The following is a 16,446-nucleotide window of genomic DNA, read 5'->3' on the forward strand; positions in this document are numbered from 1 at the left end:
CCTTCAAGTCCTCCCTGAGCCCCAGGTACTGTCTCTCCTGCAGCCGCTGGGTCTCCTGCAACTTGTCCATCGTCTCCTCAGAATGGTGGTATGCTCACATGATGTTGGTGAGTGCCTCCTTGAGAGTCGGTTCCCTGGGCCTGTCCTCCCCTGTTGCACAGCAGTCCTTCCAGCTTCCCTGTTGTCCTGTGCCTCTGTCCCCTGAACCATGTGCCCACTGCCAATGACCCCAGGTCCCTGATCGTCTTGTGTTTGTGGGGTGGCCTGGGGTCCTTGTAGTGGTGGACACACTGCTGATTAATGTGTCCTGGGGACAGCGGTATGGGCCCACTGGGTGGGTACTCTGCTGGCATTTCCTGAGGGGGGAGGCTCTGTGGAGGTATGGGACTGTGCCTGGGTTACCGACTGTCCGGAGAACCCTGATGGGCCAGGTGGGTCATCGAGATCCAGGCATCCAGAGCTGCTGTCATCACTGTGGGCCTCTTCTGGGGATGGACTGGAAGTTTCTGGCACCTCCCCTCCGGTGACGTTGGTAGGGGGATCTGTAGGATGTAAATGCAGTGTTATTGTTTCTGCATGTGTCATCTTGTGCATGGGTGAGTTGCCCTGTATGGTTGTTATTGCCCTGCCAGCTTTGCGTTGTGTGAGTAGTGATTTTTTGTGGGCTAGTTGATTCTCTCTAATGTGCATGATTTAGTGATGGGTGTCCATGTAGGTCTGTGAGTGGTGTCCTTGCATTTGTGTTGCATGCAGGACTTGGTATTGGGATGAGTGGGTTGTGATGGTGGGGTATTTGGGAGGTAGTGAAGTGATGGGAGTGAGGGTAAGGGTGGGGGTTTGTGATGGAATGCAGGTAGGGGGGGGTAATAGTAATAGAGATTTGACTTACCCGAGTCCAGTCCTCCTCCTACTCCGGCCAGGCCCTCAGGATGAATGATTGCCAAGACTTGCTCTTCCCATGTTGTTAGTTGTGGGGGAGGAGGTGGGGAGGTCCACGGCCAGTCCTCGGTACAGTTATTTGGTGTCTTGCTGCTGTGAAACACACCTTCCCCAGAAGGTCATTCCACCTCTTCCTGATGTCATCCCTTGTTTTGGGGTGCTGTCCCACGGCCCTGTCCACAATTCTCCACCATTGCGCCATCTTCCTAGCAATTAAAGTCTGCCTCACCTGTGATCCGAATAGCTGTGGCTGTACCCAGATGATTTCCTCCACCATGACCCTTAGCTCCTCCTCAGAGAACCTGGGGTGTTGTTGCGGTGCCATGGGTGTATTGTGAGTGGTGTGGGTGTATGGGGTGCTGTTTTGGGGTGTGTGATGAGGGTGCGTGGATGGTGTATAGGTGATGGTGGTGTGTGTTTGTGGTCTTGTCTGTGGTCTGGTTATCTCTCTTGTGGCACTTGTTTGTAATGGTAAAGGGTTGTGGGTAATGTGGGTGTGTGCTTTATAGTGGTGTGGGAAAGTGGGTGTAGTGTGTATGTGTGTCAGGTGAGTGAATTTTGAATTGTCCAATGTGGTGTACTTTTGTTTGGTTGTGGGTATTTTGAGCGTGTCAGTATGTACAGCCAATAGTTTAGCGCCATTGAATGTCCGCCATGGTGATTTGTGGGTCATAATGCTGTGGGCGTAGTTCTGTTGGCGTAACGGTGTGGATTTTGCTACCACCAGTTTATGACTGACCTTTGGGCTAGCAGACTTGTGTGTGTGGCTGTATAGTGACGGATTGCTATGTGTGAGTCATAATATAGGTGGGGGTAATCCGTTGCGGTGGCTGTATGTTGGCGGCAGTCAGCATGGCGGTAAGTAGAATTTACAACCAAGGCCTCAGAGTCTAATGAGAGGAGGACATAATGAACAAGTTCAGGTAGTTTCTTTCATGGGTCAGACTTTTGATGGATCGAGGTTATTGTTAGATCTTAGTCCAGTTGTTGCACTTACAGATGCCATGACTGGACCAAATGCAGGTCAGAGCCTGAAACTATTAACACTACAGACTCCGAATGCAGTGGTGCAGCAGGTGCCATTGGTCCAATCGAATAACATTTTGTTACAGGGACTGACAGCTCAGCAGTTAACTGAATGGTCAGACAAGCTGAACCCCCCACAGAATACCTCCAAGCGAGAAGAACAATTGAATTTTGTCAGACTAAGCATGGAAGCGGGTGAATTAGTTGAGGGGACAATGGGGGTGAATAGATTATAGTCTTACACAGAGGCAGGATTGAGATACTTGTGCCCAAGGATTACGAGAGAAGTGAGCAAGGTACATCAGAGATTAGCAGATTTGGCAGAGAAACATGGCATAGAAATCGAGAAAACAAAACATTTGAAGAGGAGTTACAGGTTAGATTTTGAGGCAAAAGATTTTGAACACATGAGGTTAGCCGGAATGAAGGCGCACCTTAAGGAATTACTGCAGAGTGCTCAGGTTTCGGGAGCATTAGACAAGTGGGAAGGTAGGTGGGTAAATAAAAGAGATAAGAAGAAAAGAGATTCCTTGGAGCTGACTGAGAATGTAAATAGGACAAGGATCCAGTAAAGATTTTACCAGTGAGGGAAATTCCAAAGGGAAATTTTGTTCTTGTCCCTTGGAGCAGAAGTGACATTCTATCATTTACAAATGATAATCCAAAATTGAGAGAGAAACAAGTAGAGTGGCATCAGCAGACAGACAGGTTCGTGAAACTTGCGAAGTGTTTGTGGGAGGACTTGAACACATTACTGGAGATAGTAGTTCCAGCTGACTTATGGGTTAAGTGTAAGAGGACTGTAGACTGACGAGCGAAAAGCATAAGAATACAGATGCATCGTCTCCTAAGGTAATGAAATATTACTACAAGGTGATTGAATTTCAGAAAACAAGGATTTTGCCTAAAAATATTGATTGGCAGAAGATTGATAGGACATGGCAGGAAGCAAAGGAGTCAATACATGCATATTATGAGAGATTGTTGAAGATGTTCAAGGAGTATAGGGGTAGAGAAGCAATTGAGCAGAAAAACGCGCTGCATTTTGTGTTCAGATGTGTGGAAGCATTGAAGCCTGAAATAGGTCAGATGATTAAGAGTCATTTGATTTGTTGGCATGCAAAGCCGAATGATGAGGTGTTGCAGCATGCAAAATACTGTAGTGATGAGATTGAGTTGAACCAGAAGAAGTTGAAAGAGAAGGCGATGGTGATGCAGGTTAAGGCAGCTCAAACAGGAGTGCAGGGGACTTTTTTGCGGCAGATGCCGCAGCAACCGGGAAATTTCATGTTCCAGCCTCAGATGAGAGGTAGAGGTCATGGAGGTAACATGAATCGTGGTCCAGATTTGAATACTGTAGTGGTTCGGAATGATGTGCAGGGAATGAAGAAGCTATTGCTGTGTCACATTTGTGGAGCTGTGGGACATTGGAAGTAGGAGTGTCCGATGATGGTGCAGGAAGGTGTTGTTCAGCAAGGTAATGACATCAATACATTTCAGAATGTGAGAGGACCGAGACTAAGGGGTCTTAATCCAAATTTCCAGAATAATGTGAATCAAGTGAAGAATTTTCAGCCCATGCAACAGGTTCAAATGCCCCGTGTACAAGTGTCACAATTGCAGCCGATGCAGCAGCAGGTTCCCATGGTACCTAGACAGCAAATGCAGATACCTCAAGCCCCGATGGAGCAGCAACAGATGATGCTTTCTCAAGAGGTCAGAGACAAGACTGAAGTAGTAACACAGTGCACCATTTTCCATTACACGGTGAGAATGAAATAAATAGTGAATGGACCAGTGATAGTTCAGATGAGGAGCCATGTGTGCTTGCAACTTTTTTAGAAGTAGATCAGAGAGGACCCTACGTGAGGGGAAAGGTTATGGGTCACAGAGTTTCATTCTTGGTGGACACAGGAGCTACACGGTCTACAGTGAGAAGTGCAGAGGGACCAAAATTGCCCCTTTCAGCAAGAACAGTTCAGGTCATGGGGGGGGGAGCGAATCAGTATCTGAAAAATCCAATCACTGGCCCAGTGCAAGTTGAAATTGGTAATTTCCAGGGACTGCATAAGTCTGTGGTCTGCAATTCGAGTCCGGTATCCCTATTGGGAAGGGAAAAGTGTTTGATTACTTGTTCAAATGATGGAATTGAGATCCAGACAAATAGCAATGATGAGGAGGACCAGGCTCCAGGAACAGAGTGTGAAACTACAAATGAGGAGTTCTTCCCAATGTTCACAGTAAAAGAGCTTCATTCCAATTTGCAGGGAACAGTACAAAAGAACGTGTGGGATTTGACAGGAAAAGAGTAGATCTGATTAAAGGAGTTGAGCCAATTAAGGTTACCTTGAAGTTGAATGCAGTGTTTCCTCAAATTCCACTTTACAACATGACAGAAGATGTCCTGATGAAAGTAGCTGAGATAATTGCAGATTTTGTAAAGCAGGGAGTTCTGAAGGAAGTGTTGAGCAGTCCATGTAATTCACCAATAAGGGGTTTGAAGAAGCCCTGTGGGAAAGTTTGGATTGTTCAGGTTTTGAGGAAAATAAATGAGATTCTGGTCAAGTTGTCCTGTAGTACCCAATCCAGTTGTGACAATGTTTCAAATTCCATGTAATGAAGAGTGGTTTACGGTCATTGATTTGTCACTAACGTTCTTCTCTGTGCCTCTTCATGAGGATAGTCAATTTCTCTTTTGTTTCAAATTCCTGGATTCCTTCCTCAAGGGTATACGGAATCACCATCCTTGTTCAACCAGACCTTGAAAAAGAATTTGGAATCATTGGAATTGCCTTTCCAATAAACTTTGGTGCAGTACATTGATAACTTAATGATTGCATCCAAGACAAGGGACGAGTGTAAGTATGACTCGATTGCCCTGTTGAAACATTTGGGAAACTATGGTCATAAAGTGTCAGCTCTGAAATTTCTGTACTGACAGAAGATAGTGAAGTATTTGGGTCACCAGATTGAGAAAGGGTCAAGGAAAATATCCAGAGAGAGGATTACAATGATACTGCAAATAAGTCCCCCGACTATACAGAGAGATATTAAGATGTCTTTGTGAATGGTGGGTTATTGTCGCCAATGGATCCTACATTTTTCAGAAATTTCAAGACCATTGCAGAAGCTGACTCATAATGAAGTCACAGATCCCATAATGTTAGATCATGATGAGATGAGAGCATTCACTGAGTTAAGATAAAGTTTGTGCAGAGTTCCAGCGAGTTGAGAGAAAGTTTGTGCAGAGCTCCGGAATTGGGTATGCCTGACTACAGGAAGCCTTTTACATTGTTTTGTCATGAGCGTGATGCATGTTCATTGTCTGCCTTGACACAGGTCCCTGGAAGTGCTCATTGCACAGTAGCATATTTTTCAGCTACTTTGGGCCCAGTTGCAGCAGCCTTACCAGGTTGTTTCCATGCAGTTGCCGCAGTTGGTCACAGTCTTTCGAGGTGTGAAGGAGTGGTCATGGGATATCCCCTAACTGTAATGGTCCCTCACTCGATTGAGATTTTACTGACACGGACGGAAACCCAATACTTGACTGGTGCTAGATTGACTAGGTATGAGACGAGTATTTTGGGAGCACCAAACGTCACACTGAAAAGATGTACAGGGATGAACCCAGCAACTTTGCTTCCAAGTGAAGATACTGAAATTGAGAAAGAGGAGGATGTTGAAAATGATTGTCTGGAAGTAACAGAATTGTGCACAAAACCGAGACCTGACATTAGAATACCAGCTTGGAAGAAAATTATCAAATTGTTTTTGTTGATGGCTCTTGTCTGAAAGACAATGCAGGGACACTGAGAGCAGGATATGCCGTGTGCACAATTACAGGTACCTTGGAAGCTTCCTAGCTTCAAGGAGTATATTCTGCCCAGGTACCGGAATTCATTGCTCTTACAAGGGTGTGCCATGTTTCCGCTGAATTCAGAGTCTCTATCTATACAGATAGCCAATATGGATTCAGAAAAGTTCATGATTTTGGTCAATTGTGGTCACAGAGAGACCTCTTCTGGTTCACCAGCGAGGAATGGTGAGAGAATAAAAGAGTTGTTAAATGCAATTCAATTGCCTGAAGAAAGTGCTGTGGTAAAATGCAGTTCACATCTAAAGTCGCAGGACTACGTGTCAATGGGAATTGGATATGTGGATCAAGTTTCAAGGTTTTGCGCATTGAACTGTATATCAATCAAGGATAAGTGGGAACTGTTATGTGAAGAAGACACAACATTTACGAGATATGCATTGAGAGTAATTGACACTCTGGAAGAATTAAAATCTTTGCACAATAATGTCGACAAGGAGGAAAAATGTTTGTGGATCAAAATAAAATGTGTTCAAAGACAATATGAATTGTGGGTTTCTGAGGAGGGTCCATTGGTTTTGCCAAACAGCCTGTTGTCTCAAATGGCGAGGTACTATTATGGTCAGGCACACATTGGGAGGGATGCCATGGTTCCTCTGTTCAAAATTGATTGGTTCAACCCAATGTTTAGACAAGTTGCTGAAGCAGTTTGCCATTGTTGTGTCATTTGCCAGCAGTTAAATGCGGGGAAAGGGACAGTGGTTAATTTGAGCCACATTGGAAGAGCAGCAGGTCCAATTCAGCTGACTGAAGATGGACTTTATTGTCTGTGTGTGGAGGTTTGTGATATGTGTTGGTGATTGCTTGTGCCTTTAGTCACTGGATTGAAGCATACCCTACATGAAGAAATAATAGTCTCACAGTAGCAAATTGCTGCATAGGGAACTGATATTGTGTTTCAGGTTTCTGATCTCTTTAGAATCAGATAGGGGAAGTCACTTAAAAAATTAGGTGATTAAATTATTGTATGCAGCATTGAACATTGAGCAGAAGTTGCATTTCAGTTACCCCCCTGAAGCATCAGGACTAGTAGAGCCGATGAATGGTACATTGAAGTCAAGAATTGCAAAGATGTGTGCAGCTACAAATTTGAAATGGCCCGATGCATTGCCTTTAGTGTTGATGTCAATGAGAAATACACCTGACAGGACTGTCGCCTCATGAGATTCCCGTGGGTAAAGCAATGAGATTACCAGCGGTACCAGCAAATGCACTTGTCAACATTACAGATGATTTGGTGTTGGATTACTGCAAGGGTCTGGCTGATGTAGTCCGTTCTTTTTCTCAGCAGCTGGAAGCCACCACAGAGCCACTGGTCCATGACCCAGGGCACAACCTGAGAGCAGGAGACTGGGTTGCTCTCTGAAAGCATTTAAGAAAGACGTGTTTGTAACCTCATTGGAAGGGACTGTATCAAGTGGTCCTGCAGTCCTGTGAAGTCTGCTGGGATGTGAAACTGGATTCACGCAAGTTACACAAAGAAAGTAGCATGTCCGCTGGATCATGAAGAAGCGTTGTTGAGAGTACCAACAACAGTAAAACAAATCTCAGGGCCGGAAGAAGAACAAAGAGGAACTGAGACCAGATCTGAGCTTGTTGAGGACGGTTCAGTTGCTCCAGTGAGAGACGAGGGTGGAGACCTCCAGGAGAGTATCAGAGCACCTATCTCAACTGAAGCAACAGGAGAACCGAGTCAAGAGAAGGCTCTCCCAGAAGCAGATGATTTTGAGAGACAAACAGAGCAATTATAAGACCCAGAAGGGGAAGGAGTTGAGGTTGATCAAAGTCAAATTGATCTGACTCCTCCTGAACCAGCTGCAGGTCCATCAAGAGAAAACACCACAGACAAGGAAAAAGGTTTGAGTTCAGTCTTGAAGAGAATACTGACAGAAGGTTCACTGAAAGGATGGCCCAAATCACAAGTGGAAAAATATAAAGAGTTGGTTGTCGAAGTAGAGACTACGAGAAAAGAAGAATTAAGTGAAGGAGAGTTGAATGGCGATCGAAAGTTGAAAAGAAAGAGAATAGCAAGTTGAAAATACGCAGGTCCTGAATGGGCGTTTGCAACTACAAACGAATGTCAGCAAGAGTTCATGTCTTTTTGTTTTGATAGAGAATTTCCAAGCCAATAACCAGAAAAGACACTTGATAACCTTATTTAACTTTTAGGGTTCCTGGAAGTGAAACTGAGCGGCTGAAAGAAGAGCTGTCTATTTTTTGATTTGTGCTGCAGGTTTTTCCTAAAATTACTTCTGCTTTCTGATTGTTAACAAATCATGGCTGATTTTGCTAGGCAGGTTAGAGATGCCAGGCGCTGTAAATATATAAGCATTGGTTTGGCAATTATGTGTGGGATATTGTTTATAGTATTGATTGTGGTTATGTCTGTTCTTGATGCGAAAGGAGCTAACCATATCTCTGCTTTTGAGATGACTACTACACTAAAAGTTTTAGAGAGGTTTACGTTAGACTAGAAGTACTTGCATGACTATACTAACGCGCAGGGAGAACTTTCTTCTAATGTTTTTTTATCGCTTATTGAGTGATTATGTTGAGACGCTGGATGCAAAGAATTGTCTTGTGTGTATGCAGATTCTTTCATCAGTCGAGGAAGGAGACATTTCACAATTTACCATTGCTATATGGGATGAGTTGTAGTCCGTTACTAACAAGGCTTTATAACCAGGAGTATATTCAGTACTTCTACTCGAATCATGATCTTGAGTTTTGGTTTGTTCCTATAATCAGGTATTTGAGTAAGGTAGCTAAGAATAATGACAGTATTAGAGGATTCTTGGAACACACATTGACATTTGGCACGGCATATGCACATAAGAATAATCTGACATGCTTGCTTACACCTTTACACCTTTAGAGAAGAGCTTCTTAGATCATACTGATGACAGGAGAAAGGTGCTGAAGGAGAAATTGCAAAATTGCTTAGAGAAAAGGACTTACAATACTGATTATGCTTTACTGCAATTAAAACGCAAAGGAAATTAGCTTTAGATGCACCACATGTAGGGAAGCTTTGTATATATAGGCCTAAATTGTGCACTCACACTTTATTTGTGGGTACGAGTGAGTTTAAGCATGTATTTTTGTTTCAGAGTAAATGGACATTTATGTTGAATGGGCTGGACCCTGCGATTCCAAGGATTTATTATATTTGTGGACTTAATGCTTATTACCGTCTTCCCAGAGGATGGTATGGGACATGTTATTTGGGGATAGCTTTCCCAAAGATTTACCAGATGGAGGATTTGAAAAGGTTTCCAAAAGTGACTGAATTACATCATAAGAGGTAGAGATGGGAGTCTTCTGCGATAGTGGGAGATATATTTGGTGCGGTGATTCTTTCACTGAGAGTCATCCAGAATTCTATCAAGATTCGAAAATTGTCTACTATTGTGGATAAATTGCTGACAAATTTTTCAGGGGCTATACTCCTGATAGATACTGATCTAGCTGTGGATAGAAATATGACTCTTCAAAATCGTCTTGCTTTAGACATTCTTTTAGCGAAGGATGGCAGAGTCTGTAAAATTATTAACTCTAGGCATTGTTGCTCTTATATTCCTGATAGCAGTAAAGAGATTAGAGACTTAAGCCCTCATTATGACATTGGCTGTAAATCTCACTTATGGCCGTGCTGTCTGCCGCCAACATACTGCCGCCGTGGCGGATATCCGTTCACCATATTATGACACACACACACACACCAATCCGTCACCAGTCAGCCACAGGCACAACTCCCCCACACCAAAGGTCAGTGATAAACTGGCGGTATCAAAACCCACACCGTTACGCCAACAGAACTACACCCATCACATTATGACCCACAAATCACCACGGTGGACATTTAACGGTGGTAAACCATTGGCAGAACATACCACTGTGCTCAAAATATACACACACATCCAAAACAACACTACATTGGCCAATTTAAATAACACACACCTGACACCCATACACACACCACACCCACACACCCAAACCACTATAAAACACACACCAAGATTACCCACATCCCTTTATGAATACAAATAATTGTCAACAGAGAGACATAGCAAGAGCACACACACAACCAGAGCCACACACCACCTACACATCAACAGCACCCATGCACCCCACATCACACACCCCCACACATCACCCTACATACCCTCACCTACACAGCTCACACAACACCCATGACACCACAAAGACACCCCAGATTCTCAGAGGAGGAGCTAAGGGTCATGGTGGAGGAAATCAATAGGGTAGACCCACAGCTATTTGGAGCACAGGTGCAGCAGATATCCATTGCTAGGAAGATGGCGCTATGGCAGAGGATCATGGATAGGGTCAATGCCAAGGGACAGCACCCAAGAACAAGGGTCGACATCAGGAAGAGGTGGAGTGACCTATGGGGGAAGCTGCGTTTCATTGCAGCAAGACATCAACTCTATGTACAGAAGACTAGTGGTGGACCCCCACCTTCCCCCGCACAACTAACAACATGGGAGGAGCAAGTCTTGGCAATCAGGCATCCTGAGGGCCTGGCCGGACTAGCAGGAGGACTGGACACTGTCAAGTCAACTCTATACTACTACTACCCCCCTACCTGCATGCCAACACATACCCCCACCCTCACCCTCACTCCCATCACTCCACCACTTCCCACACACTCCACCATCACATCTCACTCATCCCAATGCCAAGCCCTGCATGCCATACCAATGCGTGGACACCACTCACAAACCAGCATGGATAGCTATCACTAAAGCATGCACACCATAGAGAACTATTCATCCCACTAAACACCAGCGTACGCAAGTGAAAGATGCCAGGGCAAATACAAACAAGAGGGAAACCTACTGATGCACAATATATCATACACAGAAACAACACTGCATTTACATCCCCCAGGTACCCCAGCTAATGTCAGCGGCGAAGAGGTGCCAGCACTATCCAGTCCACTAACTGAAGAGGCCCACAGTGATGACAGCAATTCTGGTCGGCTGGATCTGAATGGCAAACCAGGCACATCAGGGACCTCTGGACAGCGGGTTACCCAGGTCCAGTCACAAACCACCACCGAGCCTCCCCCATCTGGAAACACCACCACAGCACCCACCCAGCGGGCCCATACCTCTGTCCCCAGTACACGTCAATCAGCAGTGTGTCCACTACTACAGGGACCCCAAGGCACACCTCATACCCAAGCCAATCTGGGACCTGGGGTCAGTGGCAGTGGGCACACGGTTCGGGGGACAGAGGCACAGGACAACAGGGAAACTGGGAGGAGTGCTGTGCGCCAGGGGGAGGACAGGCCCAGGGAACTGACTCTCCAGGAGGCACTCACCAAGATCTTGAGAGCCTGCCAACATTCTCAGGATACACTGGGCCAGATCCTTGACAACGTTCAGGAGAACAGGCAGCTGTAGGAGGGACAGTACAAGGGGATCAGGGAGGACTTGCAGGCCATCAACACCACCTTGTTCTCCATAGCAGGGGTGGTGGCAGACATGGCCATCATTATGAGGGAGGCAGTCTCACATCAGCGGGCCCCTGCCACTAGCCAGACATCTGAACTGCCTTCTACCTCCGCTGCTGCTAGTGGACAGGAAACCCCGACACAGGACCAATAGGCCACCAGCACCGCTCCCCCTGCAGAAGGTGAAGTACCCCGCAAACATTCCCTGCGATCCAGGCAGAAGCCAGAGACTATTGCCAAGACCCCCGCCAGGAACTGAGACTCTCCTGATTGTCACCCTTGTGTCCCACTCTGCCACCCTGTCCACCTTAACCTGCCATTACTCCCCTTCCTATATCCTCTTGGACAATGCACCTGTGCTACTAACAGACTGGAACAATACCTTGAACTTTCCTCCATCATCACCCCATCCCAATGCGCTTGCCCCTCTTCTTCTTAGCACTTAAATAAACAGCCTCTTAAAAATACAAGTATGGAGTATGTAAAACTTATTTAAGAATGTATTCGTTTAACCAGGTTCAAACATTGCAATTCAACTGTACAGTAATGTTCACATAGGAAAGACCTGTAGTTGGCTGCGGTGATCACACCAGGAGTGATAGAGGGGCACCAACATCTGCAAAATAAGTTGCCAAAGGGTAAAGTGAGTGGGCATAGAAGTGGGAAGTAACATGATGCCAGTGCCGAAGATAATCTAAAAAATGACAATGAAATGTAAAGTTCCACTGTCTTACCTGTGTGTCATTGGAAGTATTGTCGAATCACTGCAGTTCTGTTGTCCTTATCCTCAGCATCTGCCTCCTCATCCTCATTGTCCACAGGGTCCTATGCTGCTACATGGCCATCTCCAGCCTCGTCCTCCTGCAGAAAATGCACATGGCGTCTCAAGGCAAGGTTATGCAACATGCAGCATGCCACGATTATCTGGCAGACCTTCTTGGGTGAGTAGCACAGGGATCCCCCAGTTAGATGGAGGCACCTGAACCTTGCCTTCAGGGGACCAAAGGCATGTTTGATAATCCTTGTTCGCCCATGTGCCTTATTGTAACGTTCTTCTGCCCTTGTCCTGGCATTCCTCACAGGGGTCAGTAGCCTTGATAGGTTGATAGGTTGGGTAACAAGAGTCACCTGTAAATATCAAGGGACAACATTTAGGCACACATTATCCTATATGGCCCACACCATACCCATACACAAACATACACTCAGTGGGTACCACGGCTCACCTATTAGCCACACCCAGTGCCTCTGTAGTTGGGCCATCACATTTGGTATGCTGCTATTCCTCAGGATAAAGGTATCATGGACCGACCCAGGATACTTAGCATTGACATAGGAGATGTACTGGTCCGCCAAGCACACCATCTGGACAATAATGAAGTTTTGCCGGGGGGAGGACAAATGCAATATTTTTTCTATCAATTGCCCCAATGATGTTGGGGATATGACCCATTGCATAGAAGCCAGCCTTCACTTTGGCCAAATCCTCCACCTGGTGGAAAACAATATAGCTGCACATGTGTTTAATCAGGGCAGATAACACTCTTGTCAGCACTATTGAGAACAATGGCTGTGATATTCCTGCTGCCAAGCCCAATGTCACTTGGAAAGAACCAGTTGCCAAGAACTGGAGCACTGACAGGACTTGCACAAGAGGGGGAATCCCAGTGGGTGATGGATAGCAGATATCAGGTCAGGCTCCAGTTGGGCACACAGCTCCATGATTGTGGCTCTGTGAAGTCCATAGGTGAGGATAATGTGCCTGTCCTCCATTGGTGCCAAGTCCACTAGGGGTCTGTACATGGGGTTATGTCTCCATCTCCTATTCATCTGCAGCGGTTGCAGTCTAAGAGACAAAACAATAAGGAGACGGTTACAAACTGAACATTGGAGCCACAACTGTACAATGCATGATGTTAATTTGTAATGAATAAGTAGTATTTGTCCTGTATGTCCTATGGGGTACAGTGGCCAAAGGTGATGTATGCCGGCGGTGACAGTATGCACCACCGTGGACGTGACCGCCATTTTCTATCTGATTCCTCACTTGCTATCTGACTTTCCATGGGAGAGGAACTACACTGCATGTGCTGCTGTGACCTGTGTCTGGAACCTAGCATGGCTTGTGTGACTGGGGAAAGGGCCCCTGCCTTCACCTCAGAGGAGTTGGAACGACTGGTGGATGAGTTCCTACCCCAGTACGGATTGTTGTATGGGCCTCCAGGCCAACAGATGAGTACACTGCAAGAACGATGCATGCAGCATGAATGCATGGAGTGGTGTGTGTGAAGGCCTTGTGTCGGGGTGGGTGGATGTCCCCTGGAGTAGGAAAGTACCATCTTGCCTGGCATATTACCCCCAGTTGCCTGTTGCACTGTGATCCTGCTAGCCAGGACCCCAGTGCTCATAGTTTGTGGTCTGAATGTGTGTATCTGGGTAGTGACTAACTGTGTCACTGAGGCTCTGCTAACCAGAACCTTAGTGCTTATGCTCTCTCTATCTTTAAAATTGTCACTGCAGGCTAGTGACCATTTTCACCAATTCTAATTGGCACACTGGAAGACCCTTAAAATTCCCTAGTATATGGTACCTAGGTACCCAGGGTATTTGGGGTTCAAGGAGATCACTTTGGGCTGCAGCATTTCTTTTGCCACCCATAGGGAGCTCATACAATTCTTACACAGGACTACCACTGCAGCCTGAGTGAAATAACGTCCATGCTATTTCACGGCTATTTTACACTGCACTTAAGTAACTAATAAGTCACCTATATGTCTAACCCTCAGTGAAGGTTAGGTGTAAAGTTACTTAGTGTGAGGGCACCCTGGCACTAGCCAAGGTGCCTCCACATTGTTCAGGGCAAATTCCCCAGACTTTGTGAGTGTGGGGACACCATTACACGTGTGAACTACATATAGGTCAATACCTATGTGCAGCTTCACAATGGTAACTCCGAACATGGCCATGTAACATGTTTAGGATCATAGAATTGACACCCCAATACCATTCTGGTATTGGGGGGACAATTCCATGAGTGCCCGGGGCCCCAGCATGGACCCCGTGTACTGCCAAACTAGCTCTCTTGGGTTTTCTCTACAGCTACTGCTGCTGCCAACCCTCAGACAGGTTTCTGCCCTCCTGGGGTCTGGGCAACCCAGTCCCAGGAAGGCAGAACAAAGGATTTCCTCAGAGAGAGGGTGTTACACCCTCTCCCTTTGGAAATAGGTGTTAAGGGCTGGGGAGGAGTAGCCTCCCCCAGCCTCTGGAAATGCTTTGAAGGGCACAGATGGTGCCCTCCTTGCATAAGCCAGTCTACACCAATTTAGGGAGCCCCCAGCCCCTGCTCTGTCGTGAAACTGGACAAAGGAGGGGGTGGTGCACAGAGCTCCTCTAGTGTGTCCCAGACATCTGCCATCTTGAATGCAGAGGTGTGAGGGCACAATGGGGACCTCTGAGTGGCCAGCAGGTGACGTTAGAAACCCCTCCTGATAGGCTCTTACCTGGTTAGGTAGCCAATCCTCCTCTGAGGGCTATTTAGGGTATCTCCTGTGGGTTTCTCTTCAGATAAAGAATGCAAGAGCTCACCAGAATTCCTCTGCACTTCTCTCTTTGACTTCTGCCAAGGATCGATCACTGACTGCTCCAGCACGCCTGCAAAAACGCAGCAAAGTAGCAAGAGGACTACCAGCAACATTGTAGTGCCTCATCCTGCCAGCTTTCACAACTGTTTCCTGGTGGTGCATGCTCTCAGGGCTGCAGCACACATAAAAGTTGCAAAATGCCATGGACGATTGTTTACGTGCAGGAAGGGTCACCTTCCTCCCGACAAACAATTATTCAAAATTACACTTTGGTACTTCTACGTGTGCTGCATTTTTCAGCACACATAGAAGTGCTAAATTGCCATTATAGATTGTATTTGTGCAGAAAGGTACACCTTCTTGCACATAAACATTCTATCCCCTCTACGCTGACACCCTTGCACTATGGTGTAAGGATGCCTGTGTTGGTGCTGGGCAGCTTCATTCAGTGCCTGCGCAGGGTGAAATGCAGGGGTGATTCATATTCCTCTAAATAAGGTGTACCCCGTGCTTCAAAAGTGACACAGCGGGACAGTGCTATGTTTGGCACAGCACCAAGCTGTGCCACTTTAGCATAAATCTGGGCCTTTCTATTTAAGAAAAATTAGCTCATCAGAGCTGATGCACCACTTTTTCTGCACCCCACTACCAGCACCTAACAACACCATGGTTGGGCTGAATTTATGATATGGTGCACCATGGCATTCGTTAGCACAATAGCGTCAACATTTCTGATGCTATTGTGGAGCTTTGCTCCACTAGCGTCAAAAATGTTGACGCTAGTGTACCAATATGCAAGGAGGCCCTTAGGCTTCTATCGCAACATCATTTTAACACCTGCTGTGAGCAGGCATTGAAAATGATGCCATAAATGGCGCGGTGAAATCTGTTTAATCTCACTGTGCCATTTTTTCGGGCCTCCTAGTGCTGGAACACCCCCTTGCATACATTACGCCTGGTGCAGGCATAATGGTCGGCAAGGGTTTACAGAGTGGCGCAATGTATGTATTGCGCCACTTGTAAATATGGCGCAGGGGAAAAGCCACTTTAGCACCACCTTAGCATAAAAAAATTACACTATGGCAGCGCTAAGGTGGTTCTAGGGGCTCATAATATGCTCCTAAGTATTCCTAGGGGTAACGAAGCCGAAGACTTGAAATCCTTTGTAATCACTCTCATAAGGAGGGAGTGTTAAATGGTATGATTGAACTAGACATATTACATGAAATACAGAGAGTTGCCAGAGACCCTTTCATTCGGAATACAAACCATCAGAAGCCTATAAAAACCCTGATTAATTTTCTGACTTACATTGTAAACAGCAAATATTATTTGCAGCATTACAGGCAAACATTATTATCTCATATAAATATTGCCTTTTATGCATTAATCAGATATTTTCTGTGGGACAGAAAAAAGACAGTGGGCCTTGATACAAAGAATGGAGGAATTTTGTTCTTTATGCGCTAAATGCAAATAAAGTTTCAATCAGTGCTGAGACTGATGAGGGACAACAAACTGTTCAACATAAGATAGGTTGAGAAGGT

Source organism: Pleurodeles waltl, chromosome 2_1, assembly GCF_031143425.1.
Source record: "Pleurodeles waltl isolate 20211129_DDA chromosome 2_1, aPleWal1.hap1.20221129, whole genome shotgun sequence".
NCBI classification, from domain to species: domain Eukaryota; kingdom Metazoa; phylum Chordata; class Amphibia; order Caudata; family Salamandridae; genus Pleurodeles; species Pleurodeles waltl.